The sequence below is a fragment of the Uloborus diversus genome, chromosome 7 (genome assembly GCF_026930045.1).
Source record: "Uloborus diversus isolate 005 chromosome 7, Udiv.v.3.1, whole genome shotgun sequence".
NCBI lineage: Eukaryota > Metazoa > Arthropoda > Arachnida > Araneae > Uloboridae > Uloborus > Uloborus diversus.
In genome coordinates this window covers 42270733-42290429 of record NC_072737.1, presented here as the reverse complement: position 1 = coordinate 42290429, position 19697 = coordinate 42270733, and the positions used below count along the sequence as shown (strand labels likewise).

At 33.1% G+C, this 19697-nt stretch overlaps 1 pseudogene; it reads left to right on the top strand.

Moving 5' to 3' along the window:
• LOC129226675 (protein lin-28 homolog) overlaps positions 1-19697 on the top strand; it is a 160812-nt pseudogene that overhangs the window by 128510 nt on the left and 12605 nt on the right.

Here is a 19697-nt window from a genome sequence, read left to right as displayed (position 1 = left end):
AGATTGGCCCTGTGGTCACTACCTCTGGGGAGTCAATACCCTTCAAGTGCTTAATGTAAGCAACTCTTGGAGCACTCTTTTTTTCTCTCACTCTCTCCTATTTCCTCTTCGTGCTCTCTTTCCTGATTCTCCTTCTTTCTTTGCGCCTCTCTTCTATCTATCTTGCCCCGGGACTTCGGCCAATCAAAGAGCATGCATCACACGCTAGCTGCCTTGAATGATAGAATAATAAACGCTTCGTAGCGGTGCTTAAAAAGCCGTCGCCAACTTTTTCGTAAAGTTTATATCCTTGCCCTACAAGGGGTGTGACGCGTTTAATAGCGTTTGATAAACAGTTTTAGCAGGTTGGCGAGATTCTGAGTTTTTTTATGCCCCGCGCGAGGTTTTTATCTTTTGTGTGCAAAAGTCGTTGCTTTTCACGCCGGTGGGGAACTTGTTGAAGGAGGGAAAGAAAAAAGATTTCGAACTTTTTATTGCGGTGGTTTATTGTGAACTTGCACCTCAAGAGATGTCGCTTTACTTTCGCTGGCGAATGTTCTCTTTTAAATTATTCCCTAGTCTTCTATCGTATTTTTATTCATTTTTAAACTTGTTTCTGACCATTTTCTTTATTTATAGAAATCAAACTCTAACTTTTGCAGTTGCAAAACTGAATTATTTCTTGTTGTTTTCCGGAAAAAAAAAAGTGAAATGCGGTTCAAGTAACACGTATTTTAGTGCTTGAATTTTTAATTATACTTTACGTTTTAAGTATTCGGCTGTGCTAAGCACAAAAGTCTAATGCACTTCTTATCAAGATTGAGTTATTGTCACGAGGTGGCTCTTTACAGCATATTTTACCTATATACAATGTTTCATTGTCACTCGTGAACAGGAAATATTTTTTAAAAATTTCTGAAAAAGTAGAATCTGAATAAAACATATGAAGGAGTAAAACTTTAAAAAGCAGTTTCTCATTTTTGCTCAGTTGCAGATACGTCTTTTGTGCTTTGCATGGCAGTATGGTTGTGTTTCTCTTATCGTGGCACATCTCAACATTAATTTTTCATTCTTTTTTATTTATTGAATTTTTTTATGTGTTTATATTTACTTCATTCTACTATAGTGATGTACTTATAGAAGAAATATATTTCTGTCAATTTTCACCTCCAAATTTTTACTATCATTTGCTATTGGCAGTTGAATAAAATAAATTTAGAGAGAGATCTCTTTTTTTTAATTTTAACAAAGAGAAAAGCTAAATACATTTCCATGAAGATCAAAATTACTTATAGCTCGGAAATCTTTAAAATTATTTCTTGACAATTTTAAAAAGGTACCCTTTTTTGTTTCAAAAAAATACATGCTTAAAATTTTATTATGCAGATAGTAGAGTACAAATAATGAACCTGTGATTTCAGAAAGTCATAATTTCAAAAGTATTGATTCTATTACACTAAGTGATAGGTGAATTTAAAGAGAAATATACCAAGGTCTTTTCTTTTTTACGTACAATTTTTTTATTTATTTTTAAGTTATTTATTTTATATTTGTTTATTCATTTATTTATTTTTTGCACCAATGATTAACAGGTAACAATTATCTAGACTTGTTGCAAGTTGGGTGATTTTCACAACTGCTCGAGATCAACGCAGATTTTATGTTTCGGAGCTCCAGTCTGGAGCGCTACCTTATAGATATTTGCAGGAACGTTGCTACTTGAACCAGAAGCTTCCACACCGATAGCTGTTGTGTACCGGTGACAATCATTTGCTACTTACCACATGACTATCTAGGTCACCAGCACTAAAACCATATGATTTCTTTTTGTTGGTTTATGTCAACTTCGACATAGGTGGACATCGTTCATGCACCACCTATGCCGAAGACTGCTAGAACTTAAAGAATGCATTTTTGTGCAGCATTATGAATCATTGGTTGAGTAATGCTACAAAATATATGGAGCAATCTGAATTAGACTGGACGTTTGCCGTGTAAAGGAAGGGTCTTACATCAAATATTTATAGTTGAAAAAAAACTGGTATCTTTCTCGTCTATCACTCATTAAGATTTTTTGCAGCAGTTTCGAAAGTTTTTTTTTTTTTTTTAAGTAGAGATCAGTAAAAAATTAATCGAACTACTTCATTTATTATTGAATAAAACGAAAGGAAACAGATAACAGTAGTAAATTTCTTTTTTTTTTTTTTTTTTGAGCAATCACGATTGCTTATTGCTTTCATTTCACTGTTTTTGACGTTCCTTTGAATTTTCCCACCAGTACCCTCCACAGCATCACCGTCGACCGGGTCCTCACGATGCTGCACCTCTAGCGAAAACCGTTTCCAGGTTTTATCAATATCCTACACTTACACGCATACATACACGCACCTACACACATATACATATATACACCTACACACACATACATACACCTACACACATACACAAACACATACACGCGCAAACACACACACACCTACACACTCACATACACACAACTACCCACACACTCATGCCTGCACACAGATACAAACACATATGCCTACACACACCTACACACATACACACAACTACACACATACTCATGCCTGCACACAGACACAAACACACATGCCTACACACACATACCCCCTACACACAAACACACACGCTTACATATGCACACACACTCGTGATTGCGAAAAACATAATTTGAATTCAAGATGACAAAATTCAAAATTTTTTTTTTCTAACTATGTCAAGAATTTTATGTCGTTAAACATAAAATCAATTTTTCACTGAAAAATAGTATTTTTTTTTCACTTAATATATTATTACACATTAAATTGCGTACGCATGTTGATTTCAGGTTTGATTCGAAGCCATAGAAAAATGGTATTTGATGCTGCTTCTCTTAACTAAACTATTTTTCGGAACCGGAAAATTTTTTTTTTCTGATCTAGTAGAAAGGCACGTCCTTTGAATTTATTTTCTGGGGAAATGTGTCTTTATAACACTAAAATGCAAATTAATATTTCAAAAGAAGAAAATGAACTCAAAAAAATATATGAATATCATGATTGTGTGTGTGAAAAAAGAACTAAAGACGTGCGTAAGTGAAGAACTATTGATTTTTTTACACACCAAAAATAAATTTTCTTTCATTGAACTATTACCAGCACATTTGTCTTACTACCAACTCAAAAATAAACATGCTTGTAAGATGATAAAAAAACGACTTACATTTGCACAAAAATTGCAAATTATTATAAAACGTTTGTTTTACTTTTTTTTTTTTTAACTTTTCATGCAAATTTTGCAGTAATCTGCAATTTTTGTGCAATAATGCGTAGTTTTTCTTACTTTTACTTTTCCTACATAAAGGCATTTATTCAATTTCAACCTACTTACTAGTTAATTTTGGAACGTAAATTTTATATTCTCTTTCAAACGTAGAGATCAAAGAGAAAAAGCTTTTCATAGCATTTATCACTTTATTTCTAAAAGTTTTTGAACATAAAAAATGGCAATAATGGGAAAATGTCAAAATCGAGATTTTTTTCAGCTCTGTTTATGGGTGATTAATTGCGCAAAAGAAAAATGGCTCTAACTTTTTATTCGTAGAGCTATTAAATATCCACTTGCATTCAATTTTGAAATAAGCTTCTTGGCTCTAATCCAAAATCTGAGAAATAATAAAAAAACAAATCTTTCTACTTTCAAATTTGATTTATACATTTTTTCTGCTCTTTCTGAAAAGAGAAAATGATTACCCAAAATAAAATAGAAATAAAAAAGACATGATTCTAAAGAAAAGTTCTTTTGAACCGCCCAGTTTTTCTTCCTGTTTTTCTCCTTTTTTTCATTGTTATTTTAGTTTGGATGGTCTGAACTGGCTTATAGCCAACCAGAAACATTGGCGCCTCTATGATAAAAGGCCGCTATTTATGAATCATATGAATTTTAAAACTTTGAATTACTGTATGGTCCGTTTATTTTTCAAAAAATAACGAATCTATTATAATTAAATATTTTTATTTGAGAAACATTTCATGTGTGTTCTATTTGAACACTTACTATATAATTGAAAATACGTTAATTTTTACGCTTATTAAATAATGGTTCAAACTTATCATGTGATAGATGGAAAAAATTATGATGTTCTGCTTTTGAGCAGTTTTAAAGTAATTCAAAATGTAAAGCTATCGAACTGCCAAGTGTTTTGGTCGCTATGATGTATTTGTTTAAAAGTTACCTCAAAATATCATGGCTTTACTGACAAAAATACGGATAAGTAAACGAACAACTATTGAAAATAAGTTTCTACTATAACGTTTAGCAAAATTGGCGATGTTATTTAGATGAATTTATGTGTAGAAATAGTTATATTTATTAGCATTTAGCAAAATAAAATACAGGATATCATCTTTACTACTAAAATCTGTATCGTTAGTTAATATTTTTATTAAAAAATATAAGGTGTCAAAAATGACGATTGGCGTCAAGAATGACAAACCGAGGTTGTCAACACGAAACTCTGGAATGAAAAATACGAATAATATCATATAATTTCGTGATAATCCTACTTTCATGATCGGAATTGAAACCAAAAATCCCCTCTAACTGTTGAAATTCAATTTCCTTTTGATACTGCGAAATCGAAATCTTAATTTGAAATATCAAGACCTAATTTACATGGGAGCTCAAATATTGGATTTTTATTTTATTTTTTTCTTTCGTTTTCGGAGATCTTTTAGCTCTTTGAAGTAATTAAAACTACTAATGCACGAACATAAGTTCTCAGGCACACAGGCACACTTTTTTCTTTTCTTTTTTGAGGAAAAAATGGACTTCTGGATGACGCTGCATGAAACATTGCGAATGTATGTGACGCTGTTTGGTTTATTTTATGGTCAAAATAATCGATCGTCAATGTTTTGAAGTCATAGAACTATGTTGCGAAAACTATGCTCCTAATGCTCTTAATTTTGCATGCAAAAATAATGTTTGTATTTTTACTGTGCAAGTGATCTAAATTTAATCTTTTTCAAAAAATAATCTTAAACGATTTCCTTTTTATATAATCGGCAATTTACATGTTTTTGTTGACCATAACATGATGATTCTTCATCAGACGATTTTTATTTAGTGGTATTTTTTAAATGATTTTTTTCTCAAAGATGATGGACTTAATTTTTCTCTTAACTTTTAAAGAAACTAAAAAATGAAAAATGTAGCGCAATTTCAAAAAAAAAGTACTGAAAACAACATTCATATAGCTTTAGAATGATTTAATTTCTTATGATTGTTTGTTTATTTTTCACAGTCCGTGATCCAAATGCCGGGCTTTCGAAGCTTGGGGGATGAGGAAGACGTGGAATTTGAATGCAAAACATCAGACAAGGGATTAGAAGCAACAGCTGTAACGGGACCGGAAGGTGAAAACTGTAAAGGCTCCCACAGGCGGCCAATGTCCAAAAAAAGATTCAGAAAAATAAGGTAAATAACGTTTTTATGCCCTGTAATTAACATTTTTGGGATTATTTAGACGTTTTTGGAGTGTAAAATTAACAAGTTGTTTTAAGCAAGAATCGTAAAAAAGCAAGTTTTACTTTACTGCAAAATCATACTTTTCACTTAAAAAACAAAAAAACTTCAAGCAAAATTGAACAGCTTTTTTTTTTTTTGCAAAAATGCCCCAAAATCCTTGAATTGATGGATGTATGCCCTGATTTATAATACAGGCAGTAATAAAATATTAATTAGAGACATTTTGCTGGAAAAATATTTCAAAAAAGCCCAAAAAAAGAAATTGAAAAGCAGTTTGTATATGCATAAAAATACACCTTTAAGTGCGAAATAAAATTTTAGGTTAACTGTAAAAAATTTAACTGGAGCGAAAGTTATTTTCACGATTTTAAAATTTTAGTGCATTTAAAAATGTAAATGATATCCTTTTCAAATTGAAATCTTCAAAAAGTCACTTAAAATTATCATTTTATTTCCAGAAGCAAAGTATTTTACAAGATTTTTACATATCTTTTTACCGTTGTGTATGATTTTGATTTAAATTTTATTAAACTAACAGTGTAATTTGTTAAGTAACATAGTATGCAGTTTATTAGTTTTCTGATATTTATTGCTTAATTTTTATTCTTAAGTTAATTATGTTACCAAGCGACGTGGATTCTGTTATTTTTTATTTAAGCCAAACTTTACGTTTCGGCAAAATTAGTTTAAGCTTTCAATCTTTTAACATCTGTTAGATGAATTATTTTCATACATTTTGTGTATTTTTTACTCAATTAAAATGCTCCCTTTAAAATATTTTTAATCGATAGTATATATATATATATATATATATATATATATATATATATATATAAAGCATCTTTGAACTGTGCGAAAGACATGCCTCTATCTGCCTCCCTCCCTCCCCTCAACTTTAAAGCAAGGACCAGAAATCTACGGGAATGCGGACATGGGAATGTATAGTTAGCTTCACTGTTTGTGAACTGCATGCGTTGGGAAAACAAAGTTACAGTTTGTGACTCGCAAAAACCAATCTTTGTTGGCGCTAATGGAGTGTTAAGATTAACCAGTACTTTCCAATACCAACCAATAATTTCCAATTAACCAGTACAATCCTCAAAAATTCTAGTAGGATATTGCATTAACATTGAACTAGACTCGCTTTTTCTACATTTGAATTTTGAAAGCAAACATTCAGTGACCTATACTCAAACCATTAAAGATGCGTTTCTAAACAACGAAGAAAGTTAAAATTGTTTAAAATAAAAATATAAGTATTCCCAAAAAAAAAATCAGAAAAAACTTACAACTTAAAAAGAAATGATGGAATATTTTCTAAGCTTTCTTAAATAATTTAAGACAGTCTTTCGCAAAGTGATTATTTTTATTAAAAATTGGGAATGACGGCATACATCCAGTTTAATTTATCTTGCAATAGAAGATTATTTTTTGTCTTTTGTATGATTGACACAATATCATCTCGTCGTTTTGAAACCAGAATTAAACATTTTCATGGAAAACTGCATTTGCATTTCTTTATGTACAGTATGTAGTGCATTTATACCTGTGCTACAGTTGGAGGGGGGAATATTACCATTTACTTATGAAAGAGATGTATGCATAGTGTAAACAAAAGAGAACATAAACGATTTTTATGCAGAGCGTTTTTAAAGCATACAATTCGGCAAAAAACAGTCTTTTGCCAAAAGAAATATGGTACCGTAAAACCTTTTTAAATATTAGTTATTATGTATTCAAAATATTCAAATCAAGAGCTTTCAAGCGACATCAAATTCATGTTACTATGTAGATTATAAGTAACTGAATTTAAATATAAATGGTGTTGGAATGTATTAACATGTGCGTACAATTTTACGTTTCAGCGCGATTTTCTCAAAACGTCAATTATAAAAACTTGTGTTTCTTTTTCTAGAAAACTACTTTTCTTGCTACTTTGAAATATTCCCCACAATTTATTTATATGTTCATAATTATTCTGAAGTGAAATTTTATTTTTGAACTCACACCTTTTCCTAAACAGCTGTTTTTATGGCAAAAAGCGGTTTTTTTTATTCATTTAAAAAGCTCATACTGGTTAAAACTTATAAATTATGGAATAAACAGAATTTTCTTAACTTCACTTCAGCGGACTTTTAAATATTTTTTGAAAAGTCTAAAAATTTTATTTCTTCATCATTAAAATGAAAAGTATTTGCGAAAAAGGTTTATAAAGTTTAGGAATTTAACATTGCGCGTATACAAAGTACCTGCTCGCTTCAAACAAAATATACCATTCCGTTAATTTATTTGTCATCCTTCTAATATTCAAAACAACTTGTCATATTTTGTGTAATTTCGCTCTCCATCTATTAATCTCGCCAGGATTTTCCACTCCTAGTTTACACAAAAATTATTAATTCTCCCTCCCGAATCTTCAAATTACCTACAGTTTTATCATGATTTTTCAACATACGTGGTAGGTTTCCTCGCAAATTGATGAAGGTCATTGTCATGATATGCTTATCATTCTTTTAAAATTAATGAGAATAATAATATTTAAGAAAAACTTTATTGTATAGTTTTCTAAAATTGAGAAAAGTTAAGTAAAAGCACGATTTAAAATAAATTACTGACCTGGTTCAAAGTTCAATAATAATAATATAGCCACTTTGAACAAAAAAAAAATCATTTTTCAAATATTTAAACACTCCAGATTGTGATTTTATAACATCACAAGATCTCTGTAATTTATTATGACGCATAGAACAATAAATTTCCGAACGAAAAATTTCAGTAATTTCTAGTCTGCACTCAAGAGCCAAATAGCAACTTTAAATTTCTAGATTTCGTAATTATGCACGTATAGTGTTGTCAACCTTTTTTGTAAATGTAGAAAACTAATATTATAACTAATCCAAAAGAGTGAAGTGTTGAGCATCCTGCAGTTTCTTTTCAAGTTATATATGCTAAAAAAATATATAGTGCTGTAAAATTAAACCAAATGGTTCAAAGTAACAGTAAATGTGTATTTGCTTTTTTTTTTTTTTTTTTTTTTTTAAATAAAATTTTTTTTGCAAGTGAGAGTTGAATAAATACCTCTATGCTTGAAAAGTGAAAAAAAAAACGTTGAATTTCACAATTTGTAGATTACTGCAAGCATGTTCTTTCGACGTTACAATGAGCACCTTTTTAAATGGAGAAGAAATGAGCTAATGAATGAAAAGACATCCGACAAAAGCAAAAGATTTCTTTTGTCGGATGTGTTGGTAAATGCATTTTTATCCTTAAGCTCAACTCTTTTGCATTGAAAAAGACGTTCCTCGTAACGCCGAAACACGTGTCTGCAGTAATATCTGCAATTTGGGTATTAAACGTTAACAGCGCTTTTTTCACTTGCTTTGCAAGGTACGAAAGGCTCGCTAATTAAACACTCCTCCATCATCATCAAAAATGATTCATACTTAGCAATACCCGAGCACTTGTTTGAATAGTTGCAAGATTCCATTCGAATGTCTCCTCTACGAAATCTGTGAGTTTCAGAACACCGACGTACCCAGCGTCCTCCCAAAAGAGCTGTGCACAATCGTCTAATCAGGACCAATGAAGTGGCAAACCATTGCTTGCCCAAACCACGTCTAAGCAGGTGAAGAAAATGAAGCCCCACGTGAAGGACGGACACGAAAAAATGAGCGAAGAAAACCCGCAATCTGTCAAGAAGGGAGGCGGGAGAAAAAGTAAGAGAAGATAAGTACTTCGGAAGGATGCCCGGCATCTCTCATTTCCGATTCTTGGTCTCGGATTCAGCGGAGAATGAGGATTTCATTAAAGCTGCAAGTCTTAGCAGATTTGCGATGTTTATGCTCTGGGAGGTTGTGGTTTTAATGCAACACTCTTTGAAAGTTTTCTGGGTAATCAACTTGCAGCGTATTCATCCTGTTTTCAGGCCAAATTTTGAATAACAAACAAAAAAAAACTTCACTTTACGTTTAGTTAGTGTCGCAGATGATTAAATACAAAGCACCACTCATTTTCGATTCTTGATCGCGGATTCAGCGGAGAATAACGATTTCATTAAAGCTGCAAGTCTTAGCAGATTTGCGGTGTTTATGCTCTGGAAGGTTGTGGATTTAATGCAACACTCTCAGAAAGTTTTCTGAGTTATCAACTTGAAGCGTATTCATCCCGTTTTAAGGACACATTTTGACTTATCGAAAAATAAGAACTTCAGTTTTCGTTTAGTTACTGTCAGAGATAATTAAGTACGAAAAGAAGCCCGGTATCACCCATTTTCGATTCTTTGTCTCGGATTCATCGACGAAAAATAATTTCATTAAATTTGAAATTTTTAGCAGATTTGCGATGTTTATACTCTGCACTTGTGTGCGGTAAGGCAACACACTCAGAAAGTTGTCATGAGAGTTTTCTGAGTAGTCAACTTGTAGCTTATTCATTTCATTTTGAGTCCTCGAATCTATAAATTTACTTTGTTTTACACTTTTTCTTTGCCAAAAATTGGTAAAGAGAAACTTTTTTGCACTAATGAAAATACATACCTGAAAAAAATGTATATCAGAGCATTGACCACTACTTTTGTTAATGCATTGGAATCACGCATACTCTTTAGCACATGTAAATTTTGCGGGGAAAATCGGAAAATGTAATCTGGTTTACCTCCTGAATTTCCTATTTCATACCATTCTGTTGAAATTAAATAAACCCAAATAAATCCTTGCAGTTTTCGGTCAGGAAGTCTTTTGGTGCTCGGTTTTTGATGGGAAAAAAAGTAACTCTAATTCCGGTGTGGGGTATTAACTGAATGAACCTGTAAAAATTCGGTGATTCAAGCATCATTTTGAATCAAATTATTTATGTTCCCATTGATAATAAAAAGGATAATGGCTTCATATAATTCATTTAATAGTTAAGTTTTATCAAATGTAGAAAATGCATACATTTTAAGTTAATTTAACAACTCTTTTTTCGTCCTTTTGGTGATGGATTTATAATTAAAATGCATATCATCAGACATTGAATGATATGAAACAAACATTACAAAAATTAATATTGAAAATTTCAAAAATTTAGTACTTTCGTTTCAAAAATAGTGATCAAGAAAAAAAAGAATGTACCCAAATGTGCCCATGAATCTAAATAGCACAGAAACATTTATAAGTGGAAGGGTTAAGCCCCGAAGAACCAACAAATGACTTCTTAGTCGAATGATTGCCCTAATTTATAACCTTTGATGTTTAAAATCAAAATAATTAACTCTGAGATTTGGTCAAAAAACCCAATGGATATTTTAAAGAAAGCATTAAACATAAGCTACTTTTTTCCTTCTCAAAGCTAAAACTACTGCTTCAGTAAAATGACAAGCGTTGCGAACTACATTTTATATGCTTTAGAATTTTTCTTTTATTTAAACTGTATATAGAAGAGTATCTTAAAAGAATAATTTCGCGAACATCTTTTTTTACTGTCAAGTAATCAAAAAGCAAAATATTTCAATAAATTAAAAACTAATCGTTTAACTGAATATCATTTAAAGTTGACTAACTATTGCTGACGTAAACAAAATGGGGATATCTTCACGGGCACAGTTATGAATATTGGTTAGACCTATGTCGGTTTTTATACGAATTGATTACAAAACAACTTCAGATTAAATGACGCATTACTAAAGTGCCTGTAGATTCTATGGACTATAGTTTTGGACTCAAAATAGGCCTCGGTATACTACCAAAGTAAATAAGTTGTGAATTAAAAACTAAAACATTTTCCGAAACGTCCCTAAAAATGATGGGCAGCTAATGTGCTTAATTTCTGCCGGTAACAGATCGGGCAAAAAAACAGCGGAGTTTCCCGCTTAAAATAAATAACCTTCCTGAAATTAACCAGAAATATTTAGGAAGAATTCAAAAACCTTCCAATAAAGGTCCAGCTATGTTTCTGGAATAACTCAAAAACTTTCAGTTAAAACTCAGATCTGTTCATAGAAATAGCTTTAACCTGCCTGATTTACCAGGAAAGCTGCTAAAGCAAATATGGTCAAAGCTAACGCAGAATTGAAAGCAAACCTGGAACTAATTTGCTTGATATTATTTCAAAGCTAACAAAGACTACATTTCATCTTTGCTTGAGGCTTAGGCAATCCGGAAAAGCCGTAACTGAAGTGAAGGCGAAACACCTAATAAGGAAGCTGAATATCATTCTACACTTGTAGCTAAAAAAGTTTCTCACCACAGTGTGAAATCGACATTCATGGATCTTGCGGGCCATTCATTAATTACTTAAGGGTCCCGAGGGGGAGGGGGCTGGAAAAATCTCTACGTGCTCTTACTTGGAGAGGGGGGGGGGTTCGATCGATTCTTACGTAATATTTTCCATTGCGCGGGCAAGTCACTTGGCAGAGATCGTATATTTCATTTGCTTATGGAAAGTAAAGGAAATGTTTTTCAAGAATGAATAATGTAAAGTATAATAAAAGAATCACACTGTGTATGTGCATGGTATGCCTTATTTTTAATTAGTATCGCATTATATGCAAAAAAAATTGTCGGAAAGCATTGTCTAGATTCCTTTTTTAGTAAATATTTCTTTGTACAAAAAGGTTTTTAAAGAAAATTCAATAATAGTGAATTTAAGAATGATTCCAGTGATGTAAGATTCGTAATTTAATTATTTTGAAAAACGAAATGGAATCTTACGTAAGATGGGGGAGGGGTGAAAATCTTACTTACCCTTACATGGGGGGAGAGGGGGTCAAAAATTGCCAAAATTATCCTTACGTAATTAATGAATGACCCCTTGTGGCGATTCAGGAAACGTTTTCGCAAAAATGTTTTGTTTTCACAATAACTAGTGTAAACCTGTGGAAACCTCGTAATGTTACCCGGAAATAAGCAGTGACGTTTCGGAATCTTTTACAGTAAAACATTTGTAGCGAGCCAACTGACATTCACTGTCTAAATTTAGTTATCAACTGCAACATTTGTTTGTTTCAGTTGCATTTTATTTCTATGGGAACTGTCGTAAATCTTTTCAGTGGCTACAATTAACTTCAAACTAAAAGATTTGCTGTTTATAATTAGATGATGTTTTATAAATGCAAAAAATAACGTTCGTAATATTATTGTTAAGTTTTTATCTTCTCAGAATGAGTTGTTTTTTTTTTTTTTTTTTTTTTTTTTAAATAATTACTTCTCTTGTGTTTTAGTTGCGAGGATTTTATATTATTACCTCTGAAATGTTCAAGTTGTGGCTATACATTTTACTGACGCAAGACAAATGATAATAATAAATAAGGAAAACAAATGAGATGAAAATGGTATCTACTTTTAATTGGCACTTGATATCTTACAATTTTCATTTACCTGAAACCTTCAATTTCACTACGAACTCCCAGTGGTAAAAATACAGGATGTCTATGATTTGAGCCTTAAGAACTTCCCATCCATCTTTCCTTTCTTCAGTTGTTATTGAACATTTATTTTGTCACAGCGGCTCTTTTCTGCAGAAGTATCAACGTCGATGTGAACTTTGAAAGGTTAGAAGAGCTCTTTCAAGACATAGAGGAAAAAAAAAGAGTATCAAGAGGAAAGGAAGGGGGGTGGACTAAGTGTAGAGTGGAGAAGAATCATCGAAAATGAAAGGGGGAGGGGGCGAAGAATGCTAGGTTTAAGTAAAAGTCTTGTAGAAGGGGAGGGTTTAATACTAACAAGCGCAACGTATGTCCTGGTTATGGGCGCGTATTGATTCTGTTCGCCTTTAGATGGTGGGGGAGTCAACTTTCAAGGGGTGGGTAAAATTGTGGGGAAACTCCGTCGAATTGTCACAAGACATTTTCTGTCAGAAGTACAAGATTTGCTGTCAGAAAAGACATTGCTGCGGGGGCCTATGTCTAAGAGGTTTCCTTTTTCTGCTCTTCATTGCTGTTTTCGTTAGTTGTAAAAATCGGTTTTCGGGAAGTTCAATAAACTGTGTTTGGAAGTTTAATAAAATGTTTCATTTTCAGAAAAAACTTATAGTGGAGGCTTCTTTTTTTAAAAAAAAAATCTGATTTCATCAGATGGGAGAATCATTTTTGTTCATAGAAACCAGTTAAATTGTTCAAAAGGTATGTTTGATATACATAGTACATCTTAGCCAATTAAGAGAATGTTGATAAGATGCTAAAAAGCAGATGTTGGTAAACGGGAAAGTAGGCTCGTTTTGATCTAAACAAAATTTCTTGTTTAAGGGGGGGAAAAACCGGAAATGATGCATAGCTCAAAAAAAAAATATTTCAAAACTATTATTTTTGTAGACAGTTTAAAGATCCCACGTCCTCACGCATTGCAGCATCTTTAATCCACATTTCATTTTCTTTTTATGATAACATTTTTTTAACATTACTTTTAATTGCAATAAATACAAGCATGCGCATGTTTAGCATATCTATCTTCTTATCCTTGATTATTACTACTTTTTAAGAGGTTGTAGTATTAACACGAATTCTAAACTAGTGATGATTTGTAGCTGAAGGAAAACTTAAAAGTTCTTTGATTCACAGCTACAGATGTTGAAATAGATAATTAAACGGGAGCTAGCTCTGAATCGCTCATTGCTTAATGAAAAAGCAATGCCTTCCTCATAGTCTTCTTTTGCAGATCTATTGTTACGGAGAGCCTCTTATTACCATTTGTTTATTGACAACATTGTTTAATTTTTCAACAATATTCTTTGGTCAACTTTCAATGGGGTTGTTTTCTTCAGTCAAAAGTACTACTTTTAGTCACTGAAATTGATAGAATAAGCAAAAAAAAACATGGACCCAGAAAATACTTTCATTTCCCCAACAGTTATTTTTTAATTAATTCTTTTAAATGTCTGATTTTTCAAACAAAGCGTGATCTTTATGACGTTTCAAATGACACACTTTGGCGCATATTTCTACCGCATTTCCACGTTATGATAATTCAGAAGCGAATTAAACATTGCGCTCTGCGCTTGCTATCAACCATATCGTTGCCAATACACGTGAGTAAAGATGCGAATTAAATATTTTGCTCTGTGAATGGCAACACTGAATGGCATTTCATCATTGTGATGTCATCTTACAGAAGCGTAAACAATGAAAGCGCACCGATTTGAGTAATTTTTTTAAATATTAAACTTAAACAAATTATTTAAAAAAGGGTCAGATCCTATGTTTTTAAGCATGCTCTTTCAGAAAAAAATACTTTTAAAATTTTGGAAACGATCCCTTTATTTTAAATTTTATAATGAAAGCACATAAAAGTTTTAACGCTCTGTGCAGGGAGAAAAAAGAGGATGAAAATCTCCTGATCTCAACTCCAATTCATTTAGGGACGCATTTGAAAGTTTTTTCAAAGTATTTATTTGATTGAACTCTATGTATGTTCCATACGACATAACGACGAAATGATTATTTGGAAATGAATATCTATGGCCAGATAAAGTACTTTCCTTAAGATGAGGTACTTGTAAGTTGGCACAAGAAATTCGATCCCCATATCCATGAGTTCAAATACGCTATAAATCTAAATAAACGCGTTGCAGTGAAAAATGAAATGTGTAAACCGCAGGAAAAAAAGCCGAAACGTCAAGCTTTCCAATGTTCAAAAAAATCTCGCCTGAAAGTTGAGAACCCTAGGCTTTGTTTATTATACAGGGTGCGGAGAAAGTTCCCACAATTTTGTTTAAAACGTTTTTTTGGCGTTAAAATCGTATGTTGGCGATTTATTTGGCACATATTTTTTATTGGCATTAAAAGTATTTAAGGTTTAATCATTTGTTCTTTGTTAGTTCATTGAGTTAGTGAGCTATGAATCGTGAAAATGTGCGTGTTACTGTCGCTGAATTACACAAGAAGGGAATGAAAACAGCCGATATTATTCGAACGACTGGATTCAAGAGTAAACAGTCTATGACGCTGTGAAACGCTATAAGGAAACAGGAGGGACTGCCGACCGTCCACGGAGTGGTCGTCCAACCACTGCAACGACTCCAGCGAATGTGCAGAAGATCCGCTGTCGCATCCGTCGCAATCCAGAGCGCTCAGTGCGAAAGATGGCCAAAGAACTGGTGATCAGCGAAAAAAGAGTCCGAACCATCGTAAAAAGCAAGTTGGGACTTCGTTCTTACAAGATCAATCACCTCCACTTCCTTAATGACACAATGAAGCAGAAAAGATTGACAAAAGCTCGACGGATGCTTCGCTTCACCGCTGGTGCTCGCCTCTCGAAGGTTCTCTTTACCAATGAGAAGATCTTTACCATCGAGCCCACACATAACAGTCAAAATCATCGCCAACTGCTTAAGAAGGGTCAGAAGAAGACCGCTGCTGCAAAAATCATCGGACACAGTCACTTTCCAGGCTTCGTAATGGTCTGGGCTGGCATTTGTGCCACTGGGAAGACACCACTTGTTTTCATTGACAGAAACGTCAAAAATTAATGCTGCGAACTATCAGCAGCAGGTTCTATGTGACGTACTGAGACCATGGGCAACAGAACACTTTGGCCAAGATGGATTCACACTCCAACAAGACTGGGCTCCTGCGCATTCGGCCCGATCGACGATTGCCATCTGCGAAGATCTGTTCCCAGGTTTTTGGGGCAAGGATGTTTGGCTCCTAACTCACCGGACCTCAGTCCGATGGATTACTCGGTGTGGTCAATCTTGGAGGAAAAAATCTCGGGAAAACGATACGCCACGGTCGACATGCTCAAAACGGCTCTGAGGCGTGCCTGGAATGAGATAACGGTGGATGCGTGCGCGAACATCATCGGCAATTTCAGATTGCGGCTCCGTAAATGTATTGAAGCCCAAGGAGCCAATTTTGAACAATTGTTATAATTTTTTTGTTTAATGTTATTATTGTTTCAATAAAGAGTTTTTATTGCTTTAACTTGTGGATTTGTTGAATTATGTTTTAATTACAGCCTATTGAAATATCTAATAAAATTGTGGGAACTTTCTCCGCACCCTGTACAGGAAAAGTATGTTGGATTTCCACTTTGAGTCTGCTCTTTTCTTACCTGTTTGGTGAGTAAAACTTGTAATTGTATTCAAACACTCAGTGTTGTCATTTTAAACTCAACTCAAACAAATAATAAACTAATAAATAGTTTGAATTTTGGAGATCTTGAATTCAAATTATGTTTTTGGCAATCCCGCATTGCGATAGTGCCGTACTCATTGAGTTTTTGTTTCCACTAAGGGCTTTTAGCGCAATCATAATTTGTATTCAAGACGTCAAAATTCAAGCGAATGCCAGGGGCTGGATGCTCGATGTTGTATGCTCAATGGTGGAAACAAGGGGAGGGTCATGGGCAGGGCTTTCGAAATGGGGGTCTTGACACTCCCCCCCCCCCCTTCCCTTCCTCCAAACCGCGGACAATAATATCCGTCCACATTAGATTCAAACACTGTATGAATAAAATGTAAACGATTTGAGAAATATTTTCAATTCATTAAATACTTTTCAAAGTAAATTTTTGAAATTTCTTTTTTTAATGCTTATGAAATTTATTTCCAACATTTATACCTATTTATACTACACCTATTATTAAGCCCTGTTCCTGACTTATTTCGTGCTTTTTATTGACACCCAAACATGTTAAGAAATTTTTCGTGCCCAAAACTGTAGGTTTATTCCGGAGGGGGGGCTCATTCTTTAGCATGACCCCCTAAAATGGCAATCTGTATCCGCCCCCGTGTATATTAGGTACTGTTTTCATGTAAAAGGTATTGTGTCAAGTCGAGAAGGTCCTTTATAAGTAATTCGATTCCGAGGCACATAGATGCCTGCATTATAGTCATAGAAAAGTAAAAATCAATCGTTATTCAACGGTCAAGTGAAAACAAAAAGCAACTCGTGATTGCTCAAAAAATGACATTCAGCTTTTCTTCCGTACACTTTTCAAATGAAATTGATGATGTTCAAGATATAGTCGTTAGATTATGGTCACGCTGAACTGATAGCAGAAGTAAATATAAAGGTTTGCTGTTTAACCTGTTTTACCGCCAACAATTACCACTTTTACAACTTAATCTCTGATTGGCGATTTTGTTCGTGTTGACCAAAGGTTTTGTTCTTAAAGCCTTTTTTCCTTAAATTTCGATTGCACTTCAGCCAAATGTTGTCACTGATATGAAATTTGCTCAACGAAGGTCTTTTTGTATACATGGTCAAAATAGCTTACTTTATATATTTGTCTTTTAAAAGGGAATTAATATCGAAAATCTGCTCTTTTGTTACACGAATAGCAGTTTTTCACTTTTACGTTTTGCATTCTTTTATGTATGTACTTTCCGAGAGATTTTTTTCCCCTCTTACGCTTAATGCATTTTGTTTTACTTACATTGAAACAAAAATTCTTCATCTCAAAATTTCAGCTGTACTTAGTGTTGAAAAATTGCAAATTGCAAGGTTTTTTTTTTTTTTTTTTTTTTTTTTTTTTTTTTTGTCAGAAACCATCTTTGATAGATCTTGTTTAACAAAAAAGAAGGTTTTGTTCTGTTTTAAAAACATGAAAAAAAGTTTTCATTCTAGTTTTCTTAAACAACTCATCAACAGTTATTTTGTAAGAACTCTTAATGATCACTAAATATTAATTTTTAATCCTTCTATGTATCAAAATTTCGACTTTCATCTCAAAAATCACTCTATATTCAACCTCAATTTTAATGGACTTCTGCCGGATGCATGTTTTGCGCAATTTTTCTCACCAACGTTTAAAAACTATCAAAAAACAAAATTATTGGCGAAGATTTTGGCGCAATTTTGAGGAAGTTTGGTAACCCTTCTTTCAGATGCTAGATCCCTCCAATTTTTCTTTTCCTCGGTTGCCCTAGCGTCTTTCTTATAAGTTGGATAAAAGGGGAAAAACAGGATGGGGGACATTTTTTTTTTCTTTAGCTCCTTGTTCTCAATTTTAGAAGTTATTGGGGAAAGTGACAGGTAGGAGAGTCCGTGCCTCTTATTTCTCCTCTTCTTCCTTTTTTCCATCGGGGAGGGAGGGGTTGGTGTTCGGACAGGACATCAGAAAAAGACACATTAATTGTATTGTTAGGCTTTTGGATGGGTGGTCTTCGCAAAGAGACAAACAGAGACAAAAGAACAAATATATATATAAGAAATTGGAACTTACGAACTATCGAAGAAAAAGTATTTTTTTCTCCCCCTTTCACACAAAGCTAAATCCCTTTTTTTTTCCTTTAGTTTCGAAACAAAAGTTTTGCTCTCTTTCTCTATTATTAAATGATTTATGGCTCCGATGATATTTTTCCCCCCAAGAAATGGCTATAATTTTTAACATATACTTCATCCTTTCAGTGCCGTTGTTTTAAAGCTCTTTATCTACTTGTCTTAGCATATTTCTGTACCTCAGAGTCAGACTGACGTAAGTCCGAAATTTGTGATTTTCTGTTTATTAGTACATTGTATGTAGAATCTTATTCCGCATCGAGCTATGTGAACGCAATTCTAAAGAAAAAAAAATATAATCATTTACCAGTCTTAAAAGTCTCATCTTTTGCATGCGCCAGAAGAAAGTTTTTTCTCTCTCATCTAAAGTTGTGATTATGTGACTTGCGTTGTTCTGGCTCTGAGGTACAGATTTGTAGATTCGAAGTGTGTAGCGTTTTATTTTGCAATGATAAAAAAACAAGATAGCTACAATAGCGTTCAAATTTATAAGCCCCTTATTAAACATTGCATACAGTTTCAAAATCAGACTGGCTGATAGTTCGCAAAAAATAACTTATCAAACTTCGAGTGTAGCAACTGCTCATCAATGAACCATCGAATAGTTGGGGCATATCCAACCTGACAGCGTCGTAATGCAGTGAATAGGATCTGCATAGCTTTTTCAATGTTACCAAGTTAGGTTTTTACCAAAAGTAATGCATAAAAATACATAAAAAGTATTGAATTTGTTGGAATTCATAGTTCACTTTTTGCCAAAAAATTAACTGATAAAAGTAGGACATTCATGTTTACAAAGAAGCAAGCATACATTTTAAAATTCTTCAGGAAATCTACATGGTTGCTATTCTTTTCTCATCAATTTATTGACGTGGGCTCTGCGCCGATGGAAAGTGCATGGACAATGGCAAGTTTTTTATTGAAAAGTTATGGCATCAAACCAATCCATATAACAAATTATTTCAACTTCATTTTAGTTATTATGAAATCATAC